General features: G+C 47.9%; 1 long non-coding RNA gene across 1 annotated transcript; it reads left to right on the top strand.

The window, feature by feature from the left end:
- Positions 1 to 1,439: 1,439 nt before the first annotated feature.
- LOC125075521 lies at positions 1,440 to 8,055 on the top strand. Its single transcript, XR_007120218.1, has 3 exons — positions 1,440 to 1,747; positions 7,830 to 7,834; positions 8,045 to 8,055. It is a non-coding gene; the product is annotated as an uncharacterized LOC125075521 (long non-coding RNA).
- The last annotated feature ends 12,815 nt before the right edge of the window (positions 8,056 to 20,870 follow it).

The following is a 20,870-nucleotide window of genomic DNA, read 5'->3' as shown; positions in this document are numbered from 1 at the left end:
CCGGGAAGGACGGGAGCTCGCAGGAGCCAGTCGAAACCGACGTTCCACAGGATTGGGCCGAGAACCGACCCCTGTGGAACGCCGCAGGCTACCCGACGCCGGACCAGCCTCCCATCGACCCCCGCCCAGAGGACCTCCCTGTCCTGGAGGTACGCCTCCAGCAGCCTCCTGAGATAGGTCGGCACCCCATGGTATCGGAGTGCCTCCCGTATCGTCTCGAAAGGGAGACTGTTGAAGGCGTTCGCCACGTCGAGCGACACCGCCAGGACGACTTGCCCCCGGGCCACCGCTTCCGTCGTCAACCTAACCTAACCTAACCTAACCATATCGATACATGTAACAATGGCGGCCAGTCCTGATCCTACATTGCTGCAATGGTTGGACTACAAACGACGTTAAACAATTATGGGCAGCTCAACCGACTTTTTTGATCTCACAGGCGGTCTACGGTTCTATTGTTTATTCCTATTTATCATTCACTTCATGACCTGTACAAAATACACTCTGAAGTTACTTTCTCTCTATTATTCTCTATTTATTTCGTCATCGTCGTGTTAGGCCTTCTTAGTGACCGTGAGAAGAATAAAGACAAGCTAACGAAGATCGATTATGTATTGATATTACAACTTGCCGTTCACTATGTAATTTATTGGGTGTTTGTGGTGTTTTTCAACCCTGAGAAGGAATGGTCTACAGGCTTACACGAGCCGGTCGGCCCTTGTAATGAAGTGGCTTTGTTAACGTCACCCTTTGGACAGACTTTGTACAAGAGGAAATATTTCTGTCCTCAAGATTTTAATGAGGATTATTTTGACTTCCATTGTGTCGATGGCAAAGTGCCACCAAATGGCGCCAACTGGTATACCATCTGTGGAACACCATTTGAAAACCGAGTTGAATATATAACTGTGCTGTCAACTATACTTATTATGGCGTCTGGTGTATTTTACGCAATTTACTTCTAGACAACACAAACGCTAGCCACGCCTGTATCTAAAAAAAATTAAAACAAAATAGGATAGAATTTTTTTTTTATTATTATTTTCAATTTATTTTTCAGATTTTTTATTTATGATATGTTGTTTGATTGTGTTAATGTTTTATTTATGCGAAATAAAATATAAATATGTGTATAGTTTCTTCAATATAATGCAATAATAAATCTCTTTCAATCAAAAAAAAAAACCTAACCTAACCTTTTTTTTTTTTTAGTTTTACTAGGAGGAAATGCATTGATGCATTCCGCCCGGCCGAAGGGGGGGGACCGGGACAGAAGGCCCCGTCCTACCCACTAAAACCTCCTAGGATTTTCGCCTCGCCGCAAGGCGACAGGGCTACGGGAACGCGCGTGGCTCACCACCGCGGCCCTGCCAGCGGCCGTCGCTGTAAGGTGGCGACTCGTCACGAAATGTACGCCAGGGTGTTACGGCGCACCTTCCGACTCCACCTCCGTCAGAACCGCGACGGACTGCCCCCGAGTCCGCCGCTGGAGGCTAGGCGGCAGCGGATGTAAAGTTCCGCCGCCGTCCACAATGTGTCAAGTCCGGTTAATGCATCCGGCCTAGATGGTCGCGGCGCCGCGGACCAGGTCTTCGTCGGCGCAGCGGAAGGGAGTTGGTGTCGTCCTCCCGCTGTCGCTCTGCCGCCTCCTTTGCGGACATTACGGTTACGCTGAAGACCCGTAATGCCGCCCACGCCTCTGCACTCGCGACCATCTTACGCACTAAGGCCGGAAGCGAGATGTCTTGTCCGATAGCCGTGAACAGGACAGCGCGTAGTTGTAGGCTCTCTGCCGGCCACGTCACTTAGATATTTTGCAAAACATCCTCAACATACATACCTCATCGTCGACTCTACAGCGATGGATACCCCTCCTACGATGATGCTGGAACCGGAAGGCGGTTTCGTCCTCGGCCCGTGAAAACACAGGGCCTCCGACTTGTGCAATGCCACCTCCAAGCCCAGCCGCCGGATCCTACCCACGACGTGCGCGACACCAGCAGTCGCGCGTATGGCCGCCTGCCGGTACGACTTCCCACGCGCTGTGACGAGCGTGTCGTCGGCGTAACAAATGACGCCGACGCCGTGGAGAAACGCACCGCGCAGAGCCCAGTCGTACCCCACGTTCCACAGGAGTGGTCCCAGAACGGAACCCTGCGGAACGCCGCACGACGTCTCTCTCCGACCCCATCCTTCTCGACCCGGGTACACGACCGCTCGGTCCGACAGGTAAGCCGCGACCACGCGTCGGAGGTAGCGCGGAACCGGCCGAATCGAGGTCTGGGCGGAGACGCTAAACCTGATGTATCGGTGGTCGGATAGCGTCTCGACGTCCTCCAGAACGTTCCAGTCGTGGACGGTGCGCGCGAGAGCGGGGCTAGCGAACGTGAGGTCCACTATTGACCCTATTGCTGCCGCACGCACGTCTGCACCGAACCTCGATTCAGGAGGAGCAGACCCTGCTCGACCGCCCACTCCTCCACTAACTCGCCCCGCGCGTCCGTAGACGGGGAACCCCAAGCTGTAGACTTGGCGTTGCATCCCATCGCGTTGTGAGGCCACATGGGATTGGGTGGTTTTTTATCTTAGAGGTGTCCTTCCTCTGGGGCCGGGCGGTTAAGCCAAGCCCCCCGACGGTGGCATTGAATCATGCCTCCGTCCGCTGTTCGGCCAACCCGACTCAGCGGACCCGCCGAAAAGGTTTGCTCCCCCGTAAATGAGGAGACAAACGAATAAATGAATCCCGCTTAGATGCGCCTGCAACCAAGCGGGTGTGGTCGCGTCTCGACCCCTCTACAATAATAGGAAAGAAATAAGTAAAAAAAAAAATATACAACACACAAAACTTGTACAAAGACTGTCCAAAGGGTGACGTTAACAAAGCCACTTCATTACAAGGGCCGACCGGCTCGTGTAAGCCTGTAGACCATTCCTTCTCAGGGTTGAAAAACACCACAAACACCCAATAAATTACATAGTGAACGGCAAGTTGTAATATCAATACATAATCGATCTTCGTTAGCTTGTCTTTATTCTTCTCACGGTCACTAAGAAGGCCTAACACGACGATGACGAAATAAATAGAGAATAATAGAGAGAAAGTAACTTCAGAGTGTATTTTGTACACGTCATGAAGTGAATGATAAATAGGAATAAACAATAGAACACCACCAGGCATGCCCAATAGTGTCGCTATCAACAAAGACTTCCATTCGACTCCTTTTGTAGCGGATGACCATTGCGCCACTCGAGGCGCCAGCCACCTTCTACTCGAGTCGAAGAAGAAGTAGAAACTAGATGCAATGGAAATAATAGGAATTCCAAGGCAAGGTGCAGGCCCAGATGAAGTATCTGGGCCTCATCCTGGACGGTCGATGGAGCTTTGGGCAGCATTTTGTCCATCTCGGCCCGAGGCTCATCAACGCCGCCGCCGCTCTCGGCCGCCTCCTTCCGAATGTGGGGGGGCCGGGATCGCTATGACGGCGCCTATATTCCGGCGTAGTGAGGTCGATGGCGCTGTACGGTGCCCCGATCTGGGTCGACGCCCTCACCGCTGACAACCGGGCCCTGCTGCGTAAGCCGCAGAGGGTCATAGCGGTGAGAGGCATCAGAGGGTACCGTAAGGTGTCGTGGGCTGCGGCGACACTTCTCGCGGGCGATCCGCCCTGGGAGCTCCAGGCGGAGGTGCTCGCGGAAGTGTACCGGTTCCGGGTCGAGGCGAGGAACCGTGGCGACCGTCCAGGGTCGGCGAAGGTCGTGCGGATCAGGGCTCTAGCCCAGCGAGCCCTGATCGCCCGATGGCAGGAGGATCTGGGGTCACCCACGGCGGGCCTGGCGACAGTGGAGGCGATCCGGCCCCACTTGAGTCGCTGGGTCGAGAGGAAGAAGGGCACACTCACCTTCAGGATGACGCAGGTACTTACCGGGCACGGATGCTTCGGTAAGTACCTGCACGGGATAGCGCGGCGGGAGGTGTCACCCTCCTGCCACGAGTGTGGTGCGCCAGTCGACACGGCGCACCACACCCTGAGTGAGTGTGCTGCGTGGGGGCCCCAGAGGCACACCCTTGCGGCGACTATGGGCGGAGACCTCTCGCTGCCGAGCATCGTCAACGAAATGCTCGGTAGCGAGACGTGTTGGTCGGAGATGCGCTCCTTCTGCGAAAACATGATGTCGCAGAAGGAAGCCGCGGAGCGGGAGCGGGAAGAGGATGCCGCTGCGGACCCGCTCCGCCGAAGACGACCGGGGAGGAGGAAGAAGCGCTACGCGCACCTTCTCCCCCCGCCTCAATAGGCGTCGCAGGGACTAGGGGGGGTCTCAGTACCCCGAGAACCCCCTCTAGGTGTTGGAGGCCCGCATAGGCGGGCCGACCGTCAGGGCGTCACGGTAGCATGCGCAAGCGATCCCGTGGCGCCCGCCGAAAGACGGAGAGGGTACCGCTGGTTTTTTAGTGGGTAAACCCGGCGTACCTGGGCGCACTCGGCGTCCAGGGCTCCGGGGAGTCCCACACACCCCCCCACCTTCCATCACGTGGGGGAAGCGCGTAACGCGTTTTTCCAGCGAGAAAAAAAAAAAAAAAGGTTAGGTTAGGTTGGGATGGGGTACATGTCAGTCGCCTCCTCGTGGCGTACCCTGGGCAACGGGGCCGGCTTGAGCTTGCTCGCCGGCCACGGCTAAGACTGACGCGGCGGGTCAAGGGTCGCTCCCGGTACATCTCTGTTAACAGAGTGGACTGTGGAGCGGCTTCGTGACAAAGTAGGGTTAGGAGTTTTTTTCTTTTGTTGATTTATTATGTCTTCTTGATTTATTATGTCTTCTTGTTTTATTTGGTTTCTTTGATTTCATTTATTTTCTTAGATTTATTTTGTTTTTCATTTACGTTCTTTTGTTCTGTTTGCTTTGTTTTGTTTTGTTCGTCTCATTTTGTTTCGTTGTATATTATTTACTCATTTCTTTCCTACTATTGTAGAGGGGTCGAGACGCGACCACACCCGCTTGGTTGCAGGCGCATCTAAGCGGGATTCATTTATTCGTTTGTCTCCTCATTTACGGGGGAGCAAACCTTTTCGGCGGGTCCGCTGAGTCGGGTTGGCCGAACAGCGGACGGAGGCATGATTCAATGCCGCCGTCGGGGGGCTTGGCTTAACCGCCCGGCCCCAGAGGAAGGACACCTATAAGATAAAAAATCACCCAATCCCAAGTGGCCTCGCAGCGCGATGGGATGCATGGCCGAAGGGTATTTCGGTCCCGACTGCGTTTCGATATATGTTTTTATTAGCTAATAAGTATGCACAATGCTGTATATGAGGAATCGGATATCTGTCCGGCTTAGTAATAAAGTTTAAACGCCGATAGTCTCCGCACGGTCGTAATTCTCCATTTTTCTTGACTACTACATGAAGTGGAGAAGACCAGTTACTCTTGCTTGGTCTACATATGCCCATGTCTTGCATCCTTTGGAATTCAGCCTTTACGTTTTCAAATTTATCCGGTGGTTGTTTCTATGTAATGGACTACAGAGTGGCGTGGAGTATCTTTGAAACACATTGGCTTAGTAATATCGGGATATAATGCTAATAAGTCACTATACGGATGGTTAGAGTTTATTGTTGTTATCGATCCTTGACCATCTAATCTCACTGACGCTAACACAGATAAATTCGTCATTTCGTCTATTAGTTTCTTCCTGAATACGTCTACTACTAATTTATGGTGGCTTAAAAAGTCTGCGCCTAAAATTGGTTGATTTACTTTTGCTATAACGAAAGTCCAACGGTAGGGTCGCCGTAAATTTAAATCTAAAATAAGAGTTTTTACACCATATGTTTTTATTTCAGTCCCATTAGCTGCGTACAGTCTGTACTCACTACAACTGTTACTACGATAAGGTCTCTTAGTCGCTGGAATAACTGAAATATTCGCACCAGTGTCCACTAAAAAATTGTAACCACTGTTTTTGTCCATAACACATAGGCGTTTAGAAGTCAAAATGGTGCCCATCTCCGCCTCCGATTGCACCATATTTAGTTTTCCTGATTGATCTTTTTCCAAGCACACGGCTCCATACATTTCGTTGCTCTATTCCGGTAGCGATAATGATACGAACAAAGCCAATCCGCACTATCGGGCGTGCGCCGGCTCATATTACGCCGTCGCGATGTAGACCGAGAGCGTGCGCGCCGAAAGTTGTGTATGCGATTTCTAAATGTAGGTTTGTGTTTCTAAATAATTTATCCGCAGATTTAATTTAGCTATTTCGGCCAAAATTAAAGCTGTGTCATTAGAACTTGAAGTATTAGCCCTTATTTCCGAAATTTCTTGTGGCCTTGACGTCTCTATTATCTTGTCAGCGATAGCGGCCAGATTTTCTAAATTCTTTACATCTGTAGCCGCTAAGACAGCTCGCACTGAGGCAGGAAGGTGTCCTTGCCACATAATAGATAGGGTTTCGTCTGGAATTTTATCTCTCGCCAAATCCTTCATTTTTCGAAGTAATTGAGACGGTTTTTGATCTCCCAATTCCATCTCGCTGAGTAATTTTTGAAATTGCCGAATTTCAGATTCTTCATATACTTGCAATAAGCGTGATTTTAGAGCTTCAAATTTCTTAGTCTCGGGCGGCTTTAATAAAATGTCACTTACTTTTTGAATCACCTCCTTGCCTAATTTAGCAACAACCAAATTGTATTTTGCTTCATCTCTCAGTGTCTCAGGGTCCAAGTATTGCATCAGTTTGTACAAACCATAATCTGGGTTTATCACACCAGAACTCCGGAATCCTCGACGAAACTGTTATCGATGCTAAACCGGAGGAGTCATTTTGCGCTGCTGCTCCTGAACTGTTGGCGCTCGTCATTATGTAGGTTCTTGTGTCGGGGTCACCAAATATACCTTTACTGTAGGTATTTTTTATAATTTAATTAAATATTATAAGAGGTGCAGAACAAACTACGAATCCAATTTTTACGTCTCTTTATTGCGTTTTCTACAGTATGACTGGCTGTACAGAGAAGTTACAACATCAAGCACGACTATCTTTTACAAAATTAAATACCTATGTGCACACGGCACAAGAGTATCACCCTGGAGTTGGGCACGGTCGTCTGTCGTAGCCGCCCTCGTCCCGTGCTCGTCCTGGGGGACTTCAACGCCAAGTCTACGGCTTGGGGTTCCCCGTCTACGGACGCGCGGGGCGAGTTAGTGGAGGAGTGGGCGGTCGAGCAGGGCCTGCTCCTCCTGAATCGAGGTTCGGTGCAGACGTGCGTGCGGCAGCGGGGTGGGTCAATAGTGGACCTCACGTTCGCTAGCCCCACTCTCGCGCGCACCGTCCACGACTGGAACGTTCCGGAGGACGTCGAGACGCTATCCGACCACCGATACATCAGGTTTAGCGTCTCCGCCCAGACCTCGATTCGGCCGGTTCCAGCCCCGGCCTCGGCAGGTGTCGGAGACGGTCCGCGTTCTCCGCGCCGCTTCTCCCCTTTTCTCCGTTCGTTGCCAACCGACGAGACCGACTCGAGAGAGAGTCGTTCTAGCCGGACGACGGGTACCTTGGGTGCGCCTGGGTCGTTGGTTTTGGTGTGCGCCATCGGGGCGCCCACTTCCACCACCATGTCAACTTGTCCTGTCATCGTGCCTGTGTCCGTTATGCTCGCGGTATGGTCGTCGTGAAAAATCGAAAATGCATCTATGTCCCTCCCAGAATTCGAAGTGGGACAGCCCTGTAAAAAATATTGTATATTTTATCTATGGTACCAAAATATTGTCTATGTACAACCAGCGCCACCTGTGAACTTAAGTGTAAAACCTTTCCCTGAATTCAAATAAAGCGTTAGTCCGTTACGAATCATACTCGAGTTTTATTAGGTTATGGGCCCAGTCCAAATTAATTAAAAAGTCTTTATAATAGTGCAGTTACAATGGCAGGAAATTATTCGTTGAACGTCCCGAAGCTAAAGGGACGACGATTGGGCATTCGCCGTCGAAAACTTTTTGATTCTCGAAGGTATCGACCTCGCGAACAGTGCTACTCTCAGTGAGCAAGATGATCGGAAGGCTAAAGCAAAGATGGTGATGACTATCGACCCATCACTCTACGTTCACATCAAGAATGAAACCACCGTGCATAACTTGTGGGCAAAGTTAAAGTCGTTATTTGACGATTCCGGATTCACGCGTCGCATCAGCCTACTCAGAACTTTGATTTCCATCCGCCTAGACAGTTCGGAATCAATGACTGCGTACGTTACCCAGGTTGTGGATACGGCTCAAAAGCTAAAAGGTACAGTTTTCGAGATTAATGACGAGTGGGTTGGTTCACTTTTATTAGCCGGATTACCCGACAAGTTCGCGCCCATGATAATGGCCATTGAGCACTCCGGCATAAAAATAAGTGCAGATGCAATAAAGACCAAGCTGTTAGATATGAGTGCAGATATCGAAAATAAAACCGAAGGTGCATTTTTTTCAAAAGGTTCATCCAAACATCAACGGAATGGCGGGAAATGCACACAAGCGTTAACGTCAAACAAAAACATCAGCCATTCAAGTGACGGAAAACCGGTGAAAAATATTCGGTGCTACAAATGCAAGCAACTCGGACATTTCAAAAATCAGTGTCGTTCCCCAGAAATGGAAAAAGATAAACAAGTAAATGCATTTAGTGCAATGTTCCTGACGGGTGAATTCAGTGACAAAGATTGGTATGTCGGCTCGGGTGCTAGTACTCATATGATCGCAGTCGAGCAAAAGTTTGCTGAAGAATGTTTCATATAACCTTGAGACTCGTGATATAGTGGTGGCTAATAAGGAAACCGTGCCAGTTATATGTTCCGGTGACATAGAAATTACCACAAAAGTTCGAAATAAGGAACACAAGGTAAACGTCAACAATGTTTTATGCATACATAACCTTACCACAAACCTTCTATCCGTGAGTAAGATAATAAATAGTGGCAACAGAGTGATTTTCAAAGAAAATGTATGCTGCATTTATAATTAACAGAACGAATGCATTGGAGAAGCTAACCTAACCAATGGTGTGTATAAGTTGAACATTGTGAAGTCAGAACAACTGTTAGCAGCATCTGCAGTGATTTCTAGTTGGACATGGCACAGACGGCTCGGCCACATAAACAGTAATGACCTTAAGATTATGAGAGATGGAGCAGTTGAAGGCTTATTATTCCAAGATAAGGCAGAAATAAGCAGAGCAAATTGTACAGTGTGCTGCGAGGGAAAGCAAACCAAACTACCCTTCCCCATTAGTTCATCACGCAGTGATAATATTCTGAATATAGTACATGCTGACCTCTGCGGGCCTATGGAGAACAAGTCGCTCGGACAGGCTAGATATTTTCTTCTATTGGTCGATGATTACAGTCGAATGGGATTTGTGTATTTTCTGAAATCTAAAGATGAGACTTTCTCTTATTTCAAGCAATTTAAGAACTTGGTGGAGAACCAGAAATCTACTAAAATAAAGATTTTAAGAACAGACAATGGTGGAGAATTCTGTTCAGCAAAAATGGAAAATTACTTGAAGCAGACTGGAATTATACATCAGAAGACCAACCCATATACACCCCAACAGAATGGGCTTTGTGAGAGGTATAATAGGTCAGTAGTTGAAAAAGCTAAGTGTCTCTTATTTGATGCCAAGTTTGAAAAAACATTGTGGGCAGAGGCAGTTCAAACTGCAGTATATCTCAAGAATAGATCCCCAGCTGCGGGTCTTCAGCATTGCACCTCATTCGAACTGTGGACTGGTAACCAGACGTCAGCCATGTACGTGTCTATGGCAGCTTAGTCATGACTCATATACCTAAAGAAAGGCGGCTGAAGTGGGATAGAAAAGCGAAAAAACTATTTTAGGTTGGATACTCTGAGAATGTTAAAGGGTATAGACTGTATGATCCCGAATCAAAATCTGTTACAGTAGCAAGAGATGTTGTGGTCATGGAACCAGGGAATGACAGTATGACAACACAGATAATATTGCAGGAGAACAGTAAAGAAAAGCAGGATTCAGTGGGGGATAAACAGTCAGACAAGTCAAGTTATGATACAGAATATGAGCAGACAAACAACCATGATGAGACTTATATGCCAGAAGAGTTCAGTTCAGAATCGGAGGACAGCTTCCAGGAGTCAAATTCATTGATGCCAGAAGATACAGAGATTGCTAATTTTCCTTCTAGTGGTATTGAGAATGCAGAAAAGCGAGTAAGGAAAAAGCCTGAGTACAACGGTATAGCTAATCTGTGTATTGATGATGAGGTGTCATGTGATGACATTTCCTTGAGTGATGCAATCAATGGTCCAGACAGTGTACACTGGCAGCAAGCAATCAAAGAAGAGTTGCAATCATTTAGTGATAGAGAAGCATGGGAACTTGTAGATAGGCCAGTGAACAAAACAATAGTGAAGTGCAAGTGGGTATTTAAAATTAAATATAACAGTGAAAACAAAGTGAGATATAGAGCGAGACTTGTAGCAAAGGGTTTCACGCAAAAGAAAGGTATGGACTACAAAGAAACCTTCTCACCAGTGCTCAGGTATTCTACTTTGAGACTTTTATTAGCTTTAAGTGTAGATAAGAATTTAGAATGTTTACACCTTGATGTACCTACTGCATTTTTAAATGGTTCTTTAGATGAATGTATTTACATGGAAATACCAGCCTGTTCAAATATGTCTAATTGTAAAAATAAAGTACTAAAACTTAAAAGAGCTATATATGGATTAAAACAGTCCACCAGAGCTTGGTACCAGAGAGTGGAAGTTTGTTTGTTAAAACTAGGTTACACCAAGTATCAGTATGAACCTTGCTTGTTTATAATTTGTAATAAAAATGTCAGAGTGTATATAGCATTATGGTCACCACAACTATCTGCCGACTACGCCTTGGACATGCATGTACTCCCACACATCTCTGTAAAATTAGAGTCAGAGATCACTCTTTGTGTGAATGTGGCCTAGACGAAGGTTCCTTACCCCATATACTGTTTTCTTGCCCCAAACTCCTCCATCCCTTATATGACGTTCTCCCTCCCAAAGCTCCTCGCCCTATTAATGTTCAATGTTTGTTAATGTTTGTGTTCAGTCCATTTTGTAAATTTTTATGTAAATATATTGAGCGTAATAACATTAAGTTGTAAATGTTTTTGTGTTTGTTCATATATGTTATCTTAATAATAATTTATGTTTATCTAATTATTTATTATTGTGTTGTTTTAGGTTATGGGTTAACAGAGAGTCCACTTCTATTATGCCTTCAAATTAAATTAAGCCTGTAATCTCGACCGCACCGATCAATCTCCATCGTGTCTTCTCCATCGCACGTAACATTGGCGAAATAATCTGTGCCCTCTTGGCACAAATAAAAGCCAAAACATAAAAAAAAAAAAATATAGCATTATTTGTGGATGATTTTTTTGTATTTTATAACAGTAAAGAAAGATGTGATAAATTAATATGTGAATTGAAGGCAAAGTTTAACATAAAAAATTTAGGCCAGATGAAACATTGTTTAGGTTTAAATGTAACTGTAAAAGAAAACTCTGTTACTATAGATCAGAAGGATTTTGTAGATATTATCTTAAAAAGATTCAATATGGTTAAATGTAAGAGTTCAGATACTCCAATGGAAAAGAATTTGAAATTAGATAAAGCTAAGTCTATTTCTCAGAAATATCCATATCAGCAGTTATTAGGTGCACTCATGTATTTATGTGTTTTGACTAGACCTGATATAGCCTATGCAGTGAGTTTCCTAAGTCAATATAATAACTGTTATGATGAGACTCACTGGAAACATTTAAAAAGAGTTTTGAAATATTTAAGTAAAACTAAAGACTATGGGTTGAAATATGTAAAGGGAGATAGTTCATTGATTGGCTTTGTGGATGCTGACTGGGCATCTTGTTCAATAGACAGGAAATCTTATACAGGGTATACTTTTAAATTGTCTGGAAGTGCAATATCATATGAATGTAGGAAACAAAAGACCGTTGCGTTGTCTAGCACCGAGGCAGAGTATATGGCACTCTCGAGGCATGTAAAGAAGCTGTATATTTAAGAAATTTAATTTTTGAAATAAATGGAGGCCAAATTGATAATTTACCTGTTGATATGTTAAGTGATAACCAGAGTTCACAGAAATTAGCATGTAATCCTTTATTTCATAGACGAACAAAACATATTGATGTTCGGCATCATTTTATCAGAGAATGTGTTGTTAAAGAATTGGTCAATATATCTTATTTACCTTCAGCTGAGATGCCAGCTGACATACTTACTAAGAGTCTCTGTAGTGCCAAACATTATAAATTTATTAAGATGTTAGGGTTGTCAAAAATTGTTTAATTTGATTTTCTTTTATTGTTATGTGTAAGCTTCTGTGTGGACATTATTTTGTTAAGTAGTGGTGTAAAAAATATTGTATATTTTATCTATGGTACCAAAATATTGTCTATGTACAACCAGCGCCACCTGTGAACTTAAGTGTAAAACCTTTCTCTGAATTCAAATAAAGCGTCAGTCCGTTACGAATCATACTCGAGTTTTATTAAGCCCGATCCGTGAAGCGGATCGGAGAGGGATTGGCACCCTCCTGGGGTAGTTTTACCTTTAGTTGCACTCATTTTTAAAATTTTTGCCGGGGCTGCCGGCAGGAAGAAGGAAGGATAGGAGGAGGAAGGAATAAGGATGTGGAAGGGTGGGAAAGGAAACGCAGTCGGGACCGAAATACCCTTCGGCCATGCATCCCATCGCGCTGCGAGGCCACTTGGGATTGGGTGGTTTTTTATCTTAGAGGTGTCCTTCCTCTGGGGCCGGACGGTTAAGCCAAGCCCCCCGACGGCGGCATTGAATCATGCCTCCGTCCGCTGTCCGGTCAACCCGACTCAACGGACCCGCCGAAAAGGTTTGCTCCCCCGTAAATGAGGAGACAAACGAATAAATGAATCCCGCTTAGATGCGCCTGCAACTAAGCGGGTGTGGTCGCGTCTCGACCCCTTTACAATAGTAGGAAAGAAATAAGTAAAAAAAAATATACAACACACAAAACGAAACGAACAAAACAAAACGAACAAAACAAAGCAAGCAGAACAAAAGAACATAAATGAAAAACAAAATAAATCTAAGAAACTAAATGAAATCAAAGAAACCAAATAAAAGAAGAAAACAAAATAAATCAACAAAAGAAAAAACTCCTAACCCTACTTTGTCACAAAGCCGCTCCACAGTCCACTCTGTTAATAGAGATGTACCGGGAGCGACCCCTGACCCGCCGCGTTAGTCTTAGCCGTGGCCGGCGAGTAAACTCGAGCCGGCCCCGTTGCCCAGGGTACGCCACGAGGAGGCGACTGACATGTACGCCCCGTCCTACCCACTAAAACCTCCTAGGATTTTATATAGGAAAATCCTAGGGCTACGGGAACGCGCGTGGCTCACCACCGCGGCCCTGCCAGCGGCCGTCGCTGTAAAGTGGCGACTCGTCACGAAATGTACGCCAGGGTGTTACGGTGCACCTTCCGACTCCACCTCCGTCAGAACCGCGACGGACTGCCCCCGAGTCCGCCGCTGGAGACTAGGCGGCAGCTGATGTAAAGTTCCGCCGCCGTCCACAATGTGTCAAGTCCGGTTAATGCATCCGGCCTAGATGGTCACGGCGCCGCCGACCAGGTCTTCGTCGGCGCAGCGGGAGGGAGTTGGTGTCGTCCTCCCGCTGTCGCTCTGCCGCCTCCTTTGCGGACATTACGGTTTCGCTGAAGACCCGTAATGCCGCCCACGCCTCTGCACTCGCGACCATCTTACGCACTAAGGCCGGAAGCGAGATGTCTTGTCCAATAGCCGTGAACAGGGCAGCGCGAGGCTCCGCCCAAGCTGGGCACTCTGCGCGCGTGTGTTCGGCCGTATCCACGGCTCCGTTGCCACAATGGTGGCACGTCGTTGTAGGCTCTCTGCCACGTCACACAGATATTTTGCAAAACATCCGTGGCCGGTCAGAAGCTGTGTCAGGTGGTAAGTAAGTGAGTGAGACTCACTCCCGGAACGCGTAGCCTCTCTTTCCATTTTGCGAAGAGCCTTCCGCCGGCCTCCTTCCTCTAGCTCCGAACTTCCCAAGGATGGGGTCGGTCTCCCTCCGCTCTCGCTGCCTTCAGCCGCCAGTAGACGCTCGAGTTGATCTCGGCCTCGAGGTCCCATGGCGCCTTCCGGACAGCAGGCAGGCTGCAGTGAACGACACCGTACGGTACGCCCGAGCCGCCCTGAGCGCCATCGCTCGCTGCGGACGTCGCAGGGACGCGACGTTGCGTGTACTCAGAGCGTCCGCCCATATCGGCGCCCCGTACAGTGCCATCGATCGCACTACGCCGATGTAAAGGCGCCTGCACGAGCCTCCCGGTCCTCCGACATTGGGGAGAATCCGCCCCAGCGCTCCGGCTGCAGACACCAGTCTTGGGGCCAAACGCCGGAAGTGCTCCTCGAACTTCCACCTGCCATCGAGTACGAGTCCCAGGTACTTCATCGTCGACCCGATGGTGATGGAAGTTCCGCCCACTTTGATGGTCATACCCTGAGGTGGCGCGTTCCGAGGTCCATGAAAAGCAAGGGCCTCGGACTTGTGCAAGGCCACATCAAGGCCCAGTGCACGGATGCGGTGAACCGCGTGTGCGACGCCGGCTGTGGCTCGATAAGCTGCCTCGCGATGGGAGCTGCCGCGGGCCGACACGAGGGTGTCGTCGGCGTAACGCTGTGATGTGACGCTGACCCCCCGCAGAGTGGCCCCGCGCAGCACCCAGTCGTACCCGATTTTCCACAGAAGGGGCCCCAGTACCGAGCCCTGTGGAACACCGCACGTCATCGGTCTTCTTCTCCAACCGTCGCTCGTCGGGTAGGAGACCGCTCTGCCCGCAAAGTAGTCACCGATCAGACGCTGCAGGTAACACGGCACTTTGTGGTACCTCAGCGCTTCTCGGATGACTTCCCAGGGCAGGGAGTTGAAGGCGTTGGATATGTCCAACGAGACAGCCAACAAAACCCCACCCTGAGCCACCTCCTCTTCTGCCAGGTCCCTCACCCTGGCGATCGCGTCCAGCGTCGAGCGGCCACGGCGGAAGCCATACTGTCGCTCGTTGAGGCCCGGCTCCATGCTGTCGACTAGGCGGACGGCGAGCACACGCTCGAAGAGCTTGCTCACCTCGCCGAGCAGCACGATAGGTCGGTAGGCCGACAGCTGATCGGGGGCTCGACCCTCCTTACGGATGAGTACGAGCCTTCCCGTTTTCCACCGATCGGGGAACCTGCCCTGAGCCAGGCAGGCGGAAAACAGCCGGCACGTGCCGTCACCCAACTGCTCCAGCGCGATCGTCAGCGCGCGTCCCGGTATCCCGTCAGGCCCGGGGGCTGTCCTTTTCGAACGGACCTTCAGGACAGCCGCGCACAACTCCGCCTCGGTAACCGGGGACGCCTGACCCGCCACCTCTCCGACGTATTCTCCTCGCTGCGGGAATAGCTCCTCCGTGATTCGTCCCAGAAGCTGCGGCTGGATGGTGGTGGTGAGTGGGGGTGTCCAGGGTCGGAGCTTCTGTCTCACGACCCGATACGGTCTCCCCCACGGATCTGCATCGAGTGAAGCGAGCCACTCCACCCACGCCGCTTCCTTCGCCTGCGCGATCGCCTTCCGGAGTGATACGCAAGCCTCCCTGTAGGAGGTGTAAAGAGCCCCTTCCAGGTTGTGGTCACGTATCCGTCTCCTCATGGCCCTGGCGTATTGGCAACGGGCCGCAACGCACGCTCTCCGCAGCGTCCGCAGTTCCGGGCGCCACCAGTAAACACGACGACGTGGAGTCTGAGACTGCACCCTCGGCATCGCCACATCGCAAATGCGGAACAGGGCGGCACCGAGTCGGTCAGCCTCTCGGTCGACCTGGACGACCGGATCGGAACCGGCGCACCAGGCCTCCACGATGGCCGCCTCCTTTGCCAACAGGCTGTCGAGGCGGCCCAGACTCCACCGCGGACCTTCTAACCGCTCAACAGCGGGCTGGACGACGGGAACCGCGGAGACATCAAATCGGATATATCTATGATCCGACAGAGTCTCCACCCCCGTCTCCACCCTCTAATCCCGAACACGGCGGGCTAGGGCGATGGACGCGAACGTTAAGTCCACGATCGACTCGCCCCGCTGCCGCACGCACGTGCTCTCCGATCCGCTGTTGATCGTCGCGAGCCCCAGTGACACGGCCAAGCACAGGCCAAGCACAGACTAATTATAAATAAAGTTATTAAATTATAAGTTGAGTAACGAGTGTTACTGTGTGTAAATATAATAGTGTGTGCTACATAAAATTACCTATATGTGATAAATGATAAATATATGATATATGCTACAGGGGGTAAGTCAATAATAAATTTGTTAATCCCGAGTTATAGAAAATAGAATAAAAGATAATTGTCATATTAATTAAATACGCGCTATTCGCTGCCAATAGTGGATATCATAACAGTAAATTATATATGACTCTTTTCATATTCCATTTTTAGAATGGGGGTTTCAAACAACCCAAAGATTACATCGAGCAATCAACACGTGTGACAAAACACGATATGCTGAGAGTACAAACGCACCGCCACCTTGCCAAAAGGCCAAATCTACTTGATTTGGCCTTTTGGCAAGGTGGCGGTGGCGTGCGTAAGTATTTAAAGTAATTTTACACAAGAGAACAAACGTGCGAAAAATAAAATCCAATATGTAAATGTTTGTTAAGAATGTAATTGTAAATCTATTAAATACATTTTAAAATTTTTTCTAAAGATATTTACTGTTTTCGAAGCGGTGGCGGCAGGTTATTCCAGCACTTTGTCGCAGTGTAAATGAAACTACCCCGAAAAGCAGCAGTCTTATATGGCGGCATGGACAACGAGTAAGATGAGGCTCGTGTTTCATGGGTTAGTCTCTGCTCACAGGCCCATTTGAGTTTGTGATATAGATACGGAGGCATTTTGTATTTTACTATGCTGAACAATAAAGTCGCGAAATGTAACTGTCTGCGATAGTCCATTTTTAACATTTTGACAGAGTTCAAATATGGCGTAACGTGTGAGCGTGGTGGAACGTTGAAACAATATCGAGCACAGGCATTTTGAACCTTTTGAATAAGATTTTTAGTACGCATTAGTAACCTCAGGCCCGTTACGATATCGGCATAATTTAATTTCGAAAGAACACGTGCCTCGCACAGATTTATTCTCACGTGAGGTTTCAAGTATTTACGAATTTGATATAGTAATTATAACCGATAGAAGCAATTTCGAACAATTTGCATAATGTGCTGATCAAATCTATCTTTCGTTGTTTATGTTGTGTGAAAGTAGTGTAATTTGCTCAATAAATGTTTATTATTATTATTATTATTATTATTAAATCTTAAGTTTTCGTCCATAAAGACTCCCAGATTTCTAGTTTCGCTGACTCGCTCAACCTGAATGTTTTGCAATTTTATATTTGGAGATAATGATGTTATCTTGTGTATCTGAGTTGGAGTTAAAATTTTTGTGAGAAAGAGGATAGGGAAGGAGTATGGGATGGAGTTGATAGAATTATAAGGAAAACCACCAGGAGACAAGAAGACTTGACCCCAACCAAAGATGGAGCACACCTGAACCCCAAAGAGTCGGCTGACTTGCTAGCTGAGACGTTCTACCCCGAAGATCTCGCTAGCGTAGACAATGTCCACCATCGCCGCACCAGAGAGGCGGCAGAGCGAATAAACGACAGGCAGGATGCTGAGCATCACGACCCGCCGTTTATTATGCTGGAACTAAAGACCCCGATTGGAGGATTTAATCCAAAGAAGGCTCCAGGTGCGGATGGTTTCACCGCGGACATATGCGGTCGAGCCATATACCAGGACCCGGACGCCTTCCTTGCCCTGTACAATAAGTGCCTAGAGATAGGATACATCTCGGACACCTGGAAGGAAGCCACAGTGGTGGCATTGAGAAAACCGGGCAAGGAAGATTACACGAACCCCAAATCTTATAGACCAATAGGCCTGCTGCCAGTTTTGGGGAAGGTCCTGGAAAAGATGATAGTAGCAAGGATCAAATGGCAGCTAATACCGCGTTTCAGTAATCGCCAGTTCAGATTCATGCCCCAGAAGAGCACCGAGGACGCCCTCTATACCCTGATACACCACATAAAGGGGCAGATTAAGCTCAAAAAGCTTGTCGCCCTGGTGTCACTAGATATAGAGGGAGCCTTCGACAGCGCATGGTGGCCAGCAATCAGAATTCGTCTGGCTGAGGAAAAAGTACCGGTAAATATCAGGAGGCTACTAGACAGTAATCTCGACAAAAGGAAAGTCAGACTCAGATACGCTGAAGAAGAAACGATAAGAGCCACAAATAAAGGATGTGTGCAAGGGTCAATAGGTGGCCCTATCCTGTGGAATCTCTTGTTAGACCCACTACTACATGAAATGGAAAAGAAGAAGTACTTCTGTCAAGCATTCGCTGACGATGTAATGCTGGTTTTCGCTGAAGACACGGCTCTCGAAATTGAGAGACAGGCCGGAGCCGCCCTGAGTTTTGCTCACGAATGGGGTATAGCGAACAAACTAAAATTCGCACCACACAAGACCTGCGCAATGACTATTACAAACAAATTAAAATACGACACCCCACGTTTGAGCATGGCCGGCATGTCTGACGAGATTAAAATCCTGGGGCTCACTATAGATAGAAAACTCACATTTAACAAACACGTCGCAAACATATGCGCCAAAGGCACAGACATATATAAAAGACTATCGAAAGCCGCAAGGGTTAGCTGGGGGCTACACCCAGAAATAATTAGGATAATCTATACGGCTGCAATAGAGCCAATCATTACTTATGCAGCAGCGGCGTGGGCGCCTGCGGCGGGAAAACTTGGAGTGCAAAAACACTTGAACGCGGTCCAGAGAGGTTTCGCTCAGATGCTCTGTAAATCTTACCACACAGTCTCTCTGAACGCGGCACTACTACTGGCCGGGATACTGCCTCTCGACCTAAGAGTAAAGGAAGCAGCCGCCCTTTATGAAGCACGGAGAGGGTCATCCCGCTCAGTACTGGGCGATCGAGAGACCGAACGAGCGGCTGGATTTGCGGACGCTCCTCACCCGGCGATGCAGATGGACCTGGAGATCCGAAGTCTCTCGGACCAGAACCAAGTAGACCTAAACAATGTGCAGCAGGTGCGAATATTCACCGACGGGAGCAAAATTGGCGGCCGGGTCGGGGCTGCATTATCCTTATGGAATAATGAGGTCGAGACCAAGGCAGTCAAACTCAGCCTACCCGCGTACTACACAGTCTACCAGGCGGAACTCCTGGCCATCTGTAGAGCCACAAGCGAGATCCTCAAGAACGGGGGGAGTTCCTTTGGTCTGTACAGTGACTCCAGAGCAGCGCTGGAGACCGTAACGGGCCAATGGAACCTTCACCCGTTAGCGGTGGAGATCAGACGCAACTTACATCGGGCTTTGGTACAAAACAAGATGGTGTTCTTGTTTTGGATCAAAGCCCACGCGGGTCTCCCCGGGAACGAACGCGCAGACTGCCTGGCGAAGGAAGCGGCGCTCTCGAGCCGGAGAAAACCGGACTACGACCAGGTTCCGGTTTCATTCGTCAAGAGGAACATTCGTGAGAAGACTCTCGATGAATGGAACCGGCGATACCAGTCGGGAGGAACGGCTTCCGTAACGAGAGCGTTCTTTCCGGACGCGGTAAAGGCACATAAACTAATTAGAAAAATAAAACCCCAAGGATACCTAACGCAGATGCTCACGGGACATGGTGGATTCTCCGAATACTTGCACCGGTTCAAGTGTAAGGAGAACCCATCATGTCTATGCGATCCACAGGCGGTGGAATCTACGCTGCACTGCTTGCTCGAATGCCCCATCCACCAAATTGAAAAGTATAATTTTGAACAAAAAACGGGGGTGAAACTGGAAAGGAGTAGCCTCCCGGAATTATTTGAGAATAAAGAGCACGGAAAAGATTTTATGGACTATTGCGTTAAATTATATAAAATTGTAAATATTAGAAATAGTTAGTATTGGTAATTTGCTGTAAATGTATAATTGTATAATATAGACTTTTTTTTTCGCGGGTAGGTGCTTAAATAGTAAACACACATTATTTTATGCTCTTGCAATTTTTATTAATCTTAAATATATTTATGACTATATAATGTATATGGAATTGATTTAAAAGTCTTTCAACCTACCAGCTCTAATTCCTTATAAGAAAATCCACACACATTGAGCAAAATTTTTATTCACTATTTATAATGGACGCACTTAAAGTCACTATATGTGAACTAAGAGAACATTTTGCAACACAAAAATGGCTGATTTCCAAAGGAGTCTCCTAGCTTCTGCTAACCCAGCTTCAAGTCCCACATCCAACATCGCAGCTCAATTCAATGTATTCCGAACCTTTGTAATCAGTGCTCTGGAAGGTCTTCAAGCTCAACTCGGACTTTTGGCTTGTAAACAAGAAGAATTGGAGATGAGGACTCGAAGAAAAATCCTCTTGGTTCATGGCATCCAAGAGAGCAAGAATGAAAAGGTCTCAGTTGTTGTTGAAGCTCTCTCGGAACGTCTTAAGATCCCCGACTTAAAGACAGAAAGCATTAGCCGTTGTCACCGTCTGGGGCGGGCTAAAACTAACAAGCCACGGGCTATTCTTATAAAGTTTCGCGATCTTGGACTCAGAAACAAGATCTGGTATGCAAAAACCGGTCTTAAGAACTCCGGCTAACTTTGTCAGAATTCCTCACCAAGGATCGGCATGGCGTCTTTACAGCTGCACGA

The sequence above is a fragment of the Vanessa atalanta genome, chromosome W (genome assembly GCF_905147765.1).
Source record: "Vanessa atalanta chromosome W, ilVanAtal1.2, whole genome shotgun sequence".
NCBI lineage: Eukaryota > Metazoa > Arthropoda > Insecta > Lepidoptera > Nymphalidae > Vanessa > Vanessa atalanta.
Note: the sequence above shows the minus strand (reverse complement) of the source record. Positions and strands in the feature narration are given on the sequence as shown.